The sequence below is a fragment of the Tachyglossus aculeatus genome, chromosome X1 (genome assembly GCF_015852505.1).
Source record: "Tachyglossus aculeatus isolate mTacAcu1 chromosome X1, mTacAcu1.pri, whole genome shotgun sequence".
Taxonomy (NCBI): domain Eukaryota; kingdom Metazoa; phylum Chordata; class Mammalia; order Monotremata; family Tachyglossidae; genus Tachyglossus; species Tachyglossus aculeatus.
Genome location: NC_052101.1, coordinates 27,250,669 through 27,259,937, shown reverse-complemented (window position 1 = coordinate 27,259,937; position 9,269 = coordinate 27,250,669). Strand labels below are relative to the sequence as shown.

Here is a 9,269-nt window from a genome sequence, read left to right as displayed (position 1 = left end):
GGCACAGTGAGAGAGAAAGACTGGGGATGGAAAAGCTGAGTTTTATATAAAATTTATTCCGTGAGGCAAATGGAATTATTTGATTATTTTAGATGCAAGGAATTGAACTTTCCTTTCTAGAGGAATATGCTTATTTAATGATATTAGAGCCTTCCTATTGGGAGGAATATGCTTATGTGTTACTCACTGGTGGCAAAACACCCAGCTCCCACCCGGGCAGAATTCACTTATGGTTTGTTTGCACTTGATGAGGTGGCTAACTCCCACCCATGAACACTTCCTGGGAGGCATCCACTTGTAATAGTAATAATAATAATCATGGTATTTGTTAAATGCTTACTATGTGTCAAGCACTATTCTAAGCGCCGGGGTAGATACAAGTTAATCAGGTTGTCCCACGTGGGGCTCACTGTCTTAATCCCCATTTTACAGATGAGGGAACTGAGGAAGAGAGAAGTTAAGCGGCTTGCCCAAGGTGATACAGCAGACAAGTGGCAGAGCTGGGATTAGAACCCAGGCCCTCCGACTCCCAAGCCCAGGCTCATTCCGCTAAATCAAGCTGCACTTATGTGTTACCCTCATGTGGTGAGGCAACTAGTTCTCACCCATGTGCACTTCCCACTCAGGATATGTGTTACCTGCATGGGCGAAGAGCCTGGCTTGCAGCCCACGAGCATTCAGTGAGACAGGCTTCTCACTTGGAGCAGGCAATCAATCAATCAATCGTATTTATTGAGCGCTTACTGTGTGCAGAGCACACAGTAGAGCAGGCTTCTCATACTCTGGGCAGAGGTGACATGAAGCCACCTGATGCAAGTCTCGATCCACTACACTGAAGGTCAGAGGCCACAGGGATTTATCACTTATGCTCCTGGGCAATTCCAGCTTCCAGCCTCAGTTTATCCAATCTCCGCCCTAACCCCCTCCTCCATACCTAATTTGATTGGCACGGGAGCAAGGGACAACTTCTGTATTCCCAGTTTGGGCTGTCAATCTAGCAGTTTGGTCATGGGGGCAATATCCCAGCTGCACTTCTGAGTTCTGCCTGCTATTTCGGGGGTCACAAGATAGCTTTTGACCTTGAGATGGTGGGTACCCCAGGGTCACCTTGTGACAATCATTGTACAGAATCTCGGGGTCATAGCAAGGGCAACTAAAAAAGGCCTCTGCCTGGGCCTGGGGGTCCTTCAAGCCCTCTTTCCCATCTTGTGCTTTCAGATTATAACAAAGTTCTTCCGTGAACCCCCCTACGGGAACATGAGGGGAATTTGGGTAACAGACAGTAGAATACTAAATGGGTGCTGTATCATGAGCCAAAGTTGAGAGACCATAAGTAGGGTAGTCAGAATACCACATTTGAAAAGCAAAGTGAAACAAGCTAAAAAAAATAATGGGTGGCATAACTGTGGAGTCCTAGAAATGGGAGCAGCCAACAGATCAGTCTCATCGGTCAGATCAGATCAGTCAGGACTGGGGTGGGGCTATTTTACAGAACAATACTGGAAGGACATGATGCTAATAAAAGAATCAAAGTAAGGGCCAAATACTGCAAGAAGCAGATGTAAAAATCCAAATAAGGATGTTTCTTGCATATATACAGTATAGAAGAGATTATTGGCTTTTCTTTTGCCTATTCAGCCACATCCACACACATGGATAAAGCCTCACCATCAGTAGCATTATCTTGGAACCCAAAGTGTAGTACACTGTATATGTGTGTGTGATTGTTTCTGGACTATCAGGGAGGTTCCCTGGTGCCAACTGTCATATCTCAACTGGCATTACTCTTTGCCCTGTCCTCCTTAAAAGCCATCTGCCGTTACAGCTGTTGATACTGTTTCCCAATACAGGCTGTGGAACCAATTGAATAATTGCTAAGAAATTTCCAAAACTTTTTTGTTACTCAAATTAAATACTATTGAGAAGTGAGTTCTCATTCCAACAAGGCCGCAGGAAAGAAAGTAATGAGCCAGACCACACTGGGAAAAATGTAAACGGCAGATCTCATGGTATTTGATCTAATAGCTTTGTGTTTATGAATTTCATTTCATAAAATAAACAAACAAGCTACAGGAAAGCTCTTAGATGACCAATGTAGTACAGAGATGGATTTGTGTTCTCCCCCCCGCCCCACTTAAAAATAATGATAGGTTTCTCTGAAACCGGTTAAATAAGTGACACGTCTAGAGATGAATCTGTCTGCTCTGACATATGGTGCTCTGGTATTGCAGTTGTATTGTAGATTATTACTAGCAGCAAGATTTTATAGTTATTGCCCTGTCAAAGCTGGTGTTTTAATCACTATCATCAACACTGCCTTCATGTTTTACCTCATCTTCCATCTGGAAAACCAGGCCACTATGTCATCAGAAATGAAGCTCATTCATTTAGCACATCATTGCGTGTTTGTATGTGAAGATGTTCACATGCATAATGCATGTATATATAATAAATAGATACATAAATGTATACACACAAAATATGCATATATAACATGCATATAAGCAAAAAAGATGTGTATGCACAAAGAATAAGGAAAACTTCATGTGGAGTACAAAAATATAATTACTGATCTGAAGAAAGGTCATACCTATGTAGTATTAAGAGACATACAGTAAAAAGTTAATTTTGAGAATGTAATTCAATGTAACTTTCTTTTACCCTCCTGAACTTAAGTATAGAAATCATTTGGTTGGGAAATATATGATTTGGAGACATCAGTAAAATCCCAGCCTGTAGCTGCAGAATGCATAATGGGACCAGTTATTTTAATGATAATAATAATAATTGTGGCATTTGTTAAATACTTACAGTGTTCCAGGCACTGTATTAAACGCAGGGATGGAAACAAGCAAATCAGATTGGACACAGTCCCTCTCCCCTGTGGGGCTCACAGTCTCTAACTCCACTTTATAGATGAAGTAACTGAGGCATAGGGAAGTGATTTCCCTGGTTTTAACCAGATTATTTTCAATTCTAAATCTTGCAGTGAAGGAAAATGATACCAGCTGCCTTTAGGTCACCTTAAACACTGAGGCTACTTCTCTTTGGCTCCTGCTGCCAAAACTATTGCTGTTTAAAGTGATATGAGAGGGGAACTCAGTGGCACACTAGACCAGGGAAGGGAATCAGGGATTCCTGTGAAAATGTTGGCTAGGTTCTACATATTTTCCCCCAAAAGTCTATGTCATCAACAGCATGGCTCAGTGGAAAGAGCCCAGGCTTTGGAGTCCGAGGTTATGGGTTCAAATCCCAGCTCCCCCACATGTCTGCTGTGTGACTTTGGGCAAGTCACTTAACTTCTCTGTGCCTCAGTTACCTCATCTGTAAAATGGGGATTAAGATGTGAGCCCCACGTGGGACAACCTGATCACCTTGTTACCTCCCCAGTGCTTAGAACAATGCTTTGCACATAGTAAGTGCTTAATAAATGTCATCATTATTATCAATGTGAATAGAATTTATTGAGTGCTTACTACATGCAGAGCATCATACTAAGCACTTGGGAGACTACAATACAGCGGAGTTGACAGAAATGTTCCCTGTCCACAGTGAACTTGCGGTCTAAAGGGTGAGGCAGACATTAATATAAATAAAGTAGAATATATAAATTATTGATAGGTATGTAAATACTGTGGGGTTGAGTTTGGGACAGAGTAACATATCCAAGTGCATAGGTGATGGCAAAAACCATGCCATGGACTAACCCATTAAAAACTTAGTTCATTTTTACAACAAAAAGTTTCCCATGGCTCTTTCCCCCCACCAGCCTCGTTTCTCATCTTCCCCTTCTTTTCCCCCTATCAAGTGACTGCCAACCGGCCACTGGAAAGCCTGGGAGAAACACGACTTCACAGTCACATCTTTAGACTGTGAGCCCACTGTTGGGTAGGGACTGTCTCTGTATGTTGCCAATTTGTACTTCCCAAGCGCTTAGTACAGTGCTCTGCACATAGTAAGCGCTCAATAAATACGATTGATGATGATGATGATGATCTCGACCCTCTTTTCTCTACCCTGCAACTTCCCAACTCCCTCAAAGCTCCTTGCCCCTTTGTGGGCCTAATGCAGAAGGAAGGGAGAAAAATACTGTGCTCTTTAGTCATGGAAAAGCTGAGGTTTGATCCCCAGAGGCTGGAGTCATGGCATATGTCAGGGCACGAGGCCGGAGGACTACCCTTGGCCTCTCCCCCTTCTAGACTGTGAGCCCTTTGTTGGGTAGGGACCGTCTCTATAAGTTGCCGACTTTCACTTCCCAAGCGCTTAGTACAGTCCTCTGCACACAGTAAGCACTCTATAAATATGATTGATTGAATGAATGAATGAATGCAGAAGAGAGAGGGAGTCAGGAAAAAGAGGGCTCAATTGGGGAATATGACATCATTACATTGCATTGATTGTATATCACACAAGGAGAAGCAGTGTGGCTAGGAGAAGCAGTGTGGCTCAGTGGAAAGAGCACGGGCTTTGGAGTCAGAGGTCATGGGTTCAAATCCCAGCTCCGCCACTTGTCAGCTGTGTGACTTTGGGCAAGTCACTTACCTTCTCTGTACCTCAGTTACCTCATCTGTAAAATGGGGATAAGACTGTCAGCCCCCCGTGGGACAACCTGATCACTTGTAACCTCCCCAGTGCTTAGAACAGTGCTTTGCACATAGTAAGCGCTTAATAAATGCCATCATATTATTATCATTATTATTAAAGTGCACCTGTTATTCTGGGGTTAACAAAAGAGTGGTTGGTATTCACGAGTGTCGTCTTAGTGCCAGCTAACTTATCAAACTCTATTCCAAGGAAAAGTGAAATTGCTAATAACCCTGGTTGCTGTTGTCTTATGCTGTTGAGTCGTGCCAGACCCCTTAGCGATGCCATGGACACATCTCTCCCAGAACGCCCCACCTCCATTTGCAATCAGTCTGGTAGTGTATCCTTAGAGTTTTCTTGGTAAAAATATGGAAACGGTTTACCATTGCTTCCTACGGCACAGTAAACCTGAGTGTCTGCCTTCGATTCTCTCCCATGCTGCTGCTGCCCAGCACAGATGAGTTTTGACTTGTAGCAGTCTGCCTTCTATTTGCTAGCCGCTGCCCAAGCTAGGAATGGAATGGATATGCCTCTGCCTGACTCTCCCTCCCATAGTCGAGACTGGTAAAGTACTGCAAACTCTCCAGGTGTGACCCTGAGAGGTGAATAACAATGGTAGTGCTTCTGAAATTTTTCTGCCATTTGGGAGAGGACATAACTTAAGCTAGTTCCATAAAAAACCAGAAATGACAGAGGACTGATAGAAATAAACCTTTCTCATTTAGGCTTTGCACAGTACAAAGGAACTGTTGGAATAAAAGGCTGAGCATTTATCATAGGACGTTTTCAAAACTTTGACATTTGCCACGTTCCACAAGATAGAATATATTGGTATAACATTTCTCATTTTTTTGTTTTGAAGAAATGATATACCCAATCCTATCTTCCGTTTCAACCCAAAATATAAAACTGTGACAGTGAGTAATATAACTCCTTTTTTTTTTTTTACATTTCCTGCAATTGACCTCTTTTCCAACACATTCGATTCAGCCTTAAACTTGAGTTGCAAGGTGTTATTAAAGTGCATGTCACTTCAGGCTTTATCTTGCAGGGTTGCCCTCTTCCAGAATCTCAGCACATAGCACCTGCTTAAAAAGCCAAGAGAGACCAATTCCTCATTTATGGAGCTCAGCAGGTCAGCTTCCTCTGTATGCCCAAGATTTGTGGCTTGTGTCACAATCAGCCCATTCTAATCTTTCAAATCCCAATACTTTAAATGCTCAGAGATCCCAGAGAACCTAGATTACATAAGCTATGCAAGGCACGCTTCTTTATGTGGGACTTTACTGTTCTCCAAAAGTTTGGGACATTTTAAGCCTGACTATGACTTGCTACCATGGTTTGCTTAATGTGTTTTTCTACCTTACCAATACCCCGGCATTTGGAGTCTAGTCAGCTAAAGATACTACCAACTTTGATACTGGGGGGAATAGACACGGAAATGCTTTTGGTTGAAAGCACCATTTCTGCCTTCTATCTATCCATATCGGAGCGTAGAAGACTGAACAGTAGGAAATGTCCCTGTACAAAAGAGCACATCAAAGAATGCTTGTAGTGGCAGGCATTTTAGCAGCTTTTGCAGATTGATTGATTTGCAGAAAGATGCATTATCCAACAGTCATTTTGCTAACTTCACTCCTTTTACCCAGGCCTAAATGTTAATTTGTTAACTGACTGTTCCTGAGACAGCCCTTACGTGAAGATTGAGTCCAGTCAGATTCTTGAAAACATACTGTACATCACATCCAGCCATTACCTTTTCTTTATCCCCTCCTTTCTACTCCTCACAGGGTGTTTCTTAATTCCCTTGCTCAAATGTCCAGGACCATCCATCTCCTCAGGACCCTCGACCATAACCCTTCACCCAGTATTATTGATTTATCTGGGTTTCGGGCAACTCAGTCCTGACTGTTCTGAAGGTGGACCAAGAATAATTACTCCCTTTTTCTCATTCTTGTGGGACAAAAGAGGATTATATTCTTTGTCTCTATTTTGTTTACTAGCAGCAGACCCACTAGCTGGTTAAATTTTTACATAAATTATTCCATTCTGTTTTATTCACACTGCAAAAAGGATGTGTCCTCTCATTTTCGTGTACTGTGCTGTTGAAATATGTGAACCAGTGCTTTAGTTAGTCTAGACATCTAGATACATGGCTTTTGTAGTGACCATTTACCCTGTCTGGGTATTTAGTCCTTAAGGATTTTGATTGTAGGATATCTATGCATTGATTGCAGGACAAAATATTTAAAAATCAAACAACTAAAATCAAATTGTCCAAAATATAAAATGTTTGATCATTCACGGGACCTGAGATCATATGAGACTTTCTAACACCTCTTTCATAAGATTTTCAAAACAACCATACCTAGTTGGATGAATTTTGATTTCTGTAATTGTGAAAAATTTCCATTCATTATTTTCATTTAGATATTCAGTAGCGAGATTGCGTGGTTCCACATCGTATATTACAAAGAACATTCATAGTATGTATTTTATTTTATCCTAGATAATCCAGTTTTCTTCAGCTTCCCTTCCCCTCCGCATAGCCCCGACTCGCTTCATTTGCTCTACTCCCCTCTCCTTGCCACACAACACTTGTTTATATATGCACATATCTATAATATCTATTATATTTATATTGATGTCTGTTTACTTGTTTGATGTCTGTCTCCGCCCTTGTAGGCTGTAAGCCCGGTGTTGGCAAGGATTGCCTCTCTTTATTGCTGAATTGTACTTTCCATGCACTTAGTACAGTGCTCTGCACACAGTAAGCACTCAATAAATATGATCGAATGAATGAATGAATATAATATTCTTCTTGAGATTACTTTTGTGCATTATCATTTGCCACATATGGGAGGAATAGATGGAGAAAACAATTTCCTTTGACTATGTAAATCACTGGGTTTAATCAGAAAATTATATAGGTAGTTCCTTTTACAGTGTAATCCCAATAATGAAGCATTATAATAAAATATTCAACAAAGAAAAATAAAGCTACTCTCTCCTCTCATCACTGAGGAAATAAATTGTCTGTGACCCGTTCTCTGGTTGTTTTTCAAACTTGTTTTTGTTCAAAGCATTACTCTTCAAATGCTTTGGCATTCTGTTTTCCTTTCCCTTCAATGCAGATTCAGGCATTATTACCAGAGATTGATGACTAAAGAGATCAAAAACATTGAGTGAAGTGTTTTACATTCAAGACACAAACCTCTTTTTTTCCAGCTCTTTCTGAAGAAACCATGTTTTGATAATGGTAAGAACACTCATTACCATTCTTCAGCAAAACTATTTACTTAGGAATGATAATTAAGATATAATATTATGCCGATACTCGGGTCAGAATTAGTAACAAACACTGAACCTAGATACAAAATATATTTAATAATATTTAACTTTAATTCATCTCAATGAATATGCATGCATATATAATCAAAAACTATAACATCAATATGTCAGTTATAAAAAGTATACATTGATTCATTGTTAAATTATATGAGGTTAGTTACAAAATTATACTAGATAGGTAACGTGTTCTCTGTTTTGTGCTTCTGTGCAAAACAATATATGCTGTAATAGATATTGGATAAACAACATAAAAATGATTGAGGTTTCCGTTGACCATTTGGCCATTATAGTAGTTGAAGAAACAGATTCCTGTCCAATCCCCTAAGATTCTTCTATTAGAGTAAGTATCTAGAGCCATAGGAAGCAACTAGGAACTCATTAAAGAAAAGATTATTTAGAACTCAAATTAATTCTTAAAGAAACAGGGGAGTACTGGAGTAGGAGCGAGGGGTGGATATTATTCTTCTCCAAATAATTGTGGTTTTCTTCCACTTTCCTCATTAATCACTGTTTTTGATGTTATGGTGTAAAGATACATTTAAATAAGTGACAAAAGAAAATGTTTGTACCTATTGATTAGGCATGAAATCTATTATTTGTTCATTCATTCAGGCATATTTATTGAGCACTTACTGTGTGCAGAGCACTGTACTAAGAGCTTGAAAAGTAAAATTCGGCAACAGAGACAGTCCCTACCCAACAATGGGCTCCCATTTCAGGACTATCTAATATTGTAAGAATATTTGAAAGTATAAAATTAAAAACTTAACATAGAATTCATCATTCTATTCATTTGCATTTATATTTCCCATCAACAGATAATTTCCTGCGCTGTAAATTCAGGTTCATAGAACTAACATATTGATCCTAAATTTTGTCTTTTTTCCTGTCATTTCCAATCTTGCTGGGCTATTCTAATGATTTATCAAACAATTTAATATCATCAATGACTTGCTCATCATCTATTTCTTTACAATCCATTCCTTTTAAAATTATTGAACCAAGTTCATCAGTCTAGGCTTTAAATAAAAGGATTGAAATGTGAGGTTTTTTTGTTTTCATTTCCCTATGATATCTCAGGAAGCAGCCCATTGACAGAAGAGATGCTGTCATCCCGGGGCCTGCCTCAACCTACCAAGCAATAGAAAAAACTGTAGAGTTTAATACCAAATTCAAGCATTCATCATTAAGTCTTTGGTATATGTGAATTGGGAAGGAAGAAAATAGAAACTCTAGATAGAGAGGAATAAATGGAAGATTGAATGATTGAGATTTGCCAGCAACTAGTGGCGTGCATTGTATTTTAAAGTAATTCAGTAAAAATAATGCAACGT

General features: G+C 39.8%; 1 non-coding gene across 1 annotated transcript; it reads right to left on the bottom strand.

Moving 5' to 3' along the window:
* Nucleotides 1-5,051: 5,051 nt before the first annotated feature.
* Nucleotides 5,052-5,189, bottom strand: LOC119920145. The gene has a single exon (XR_005447910.1). It is a non-coding gene; the product is annotated as a small nucleolar RNA SNORA7 (small nucleolar RNA).
* Nucleotides 5,190-9,269: the final 4,080 nt, after the last annotated feature.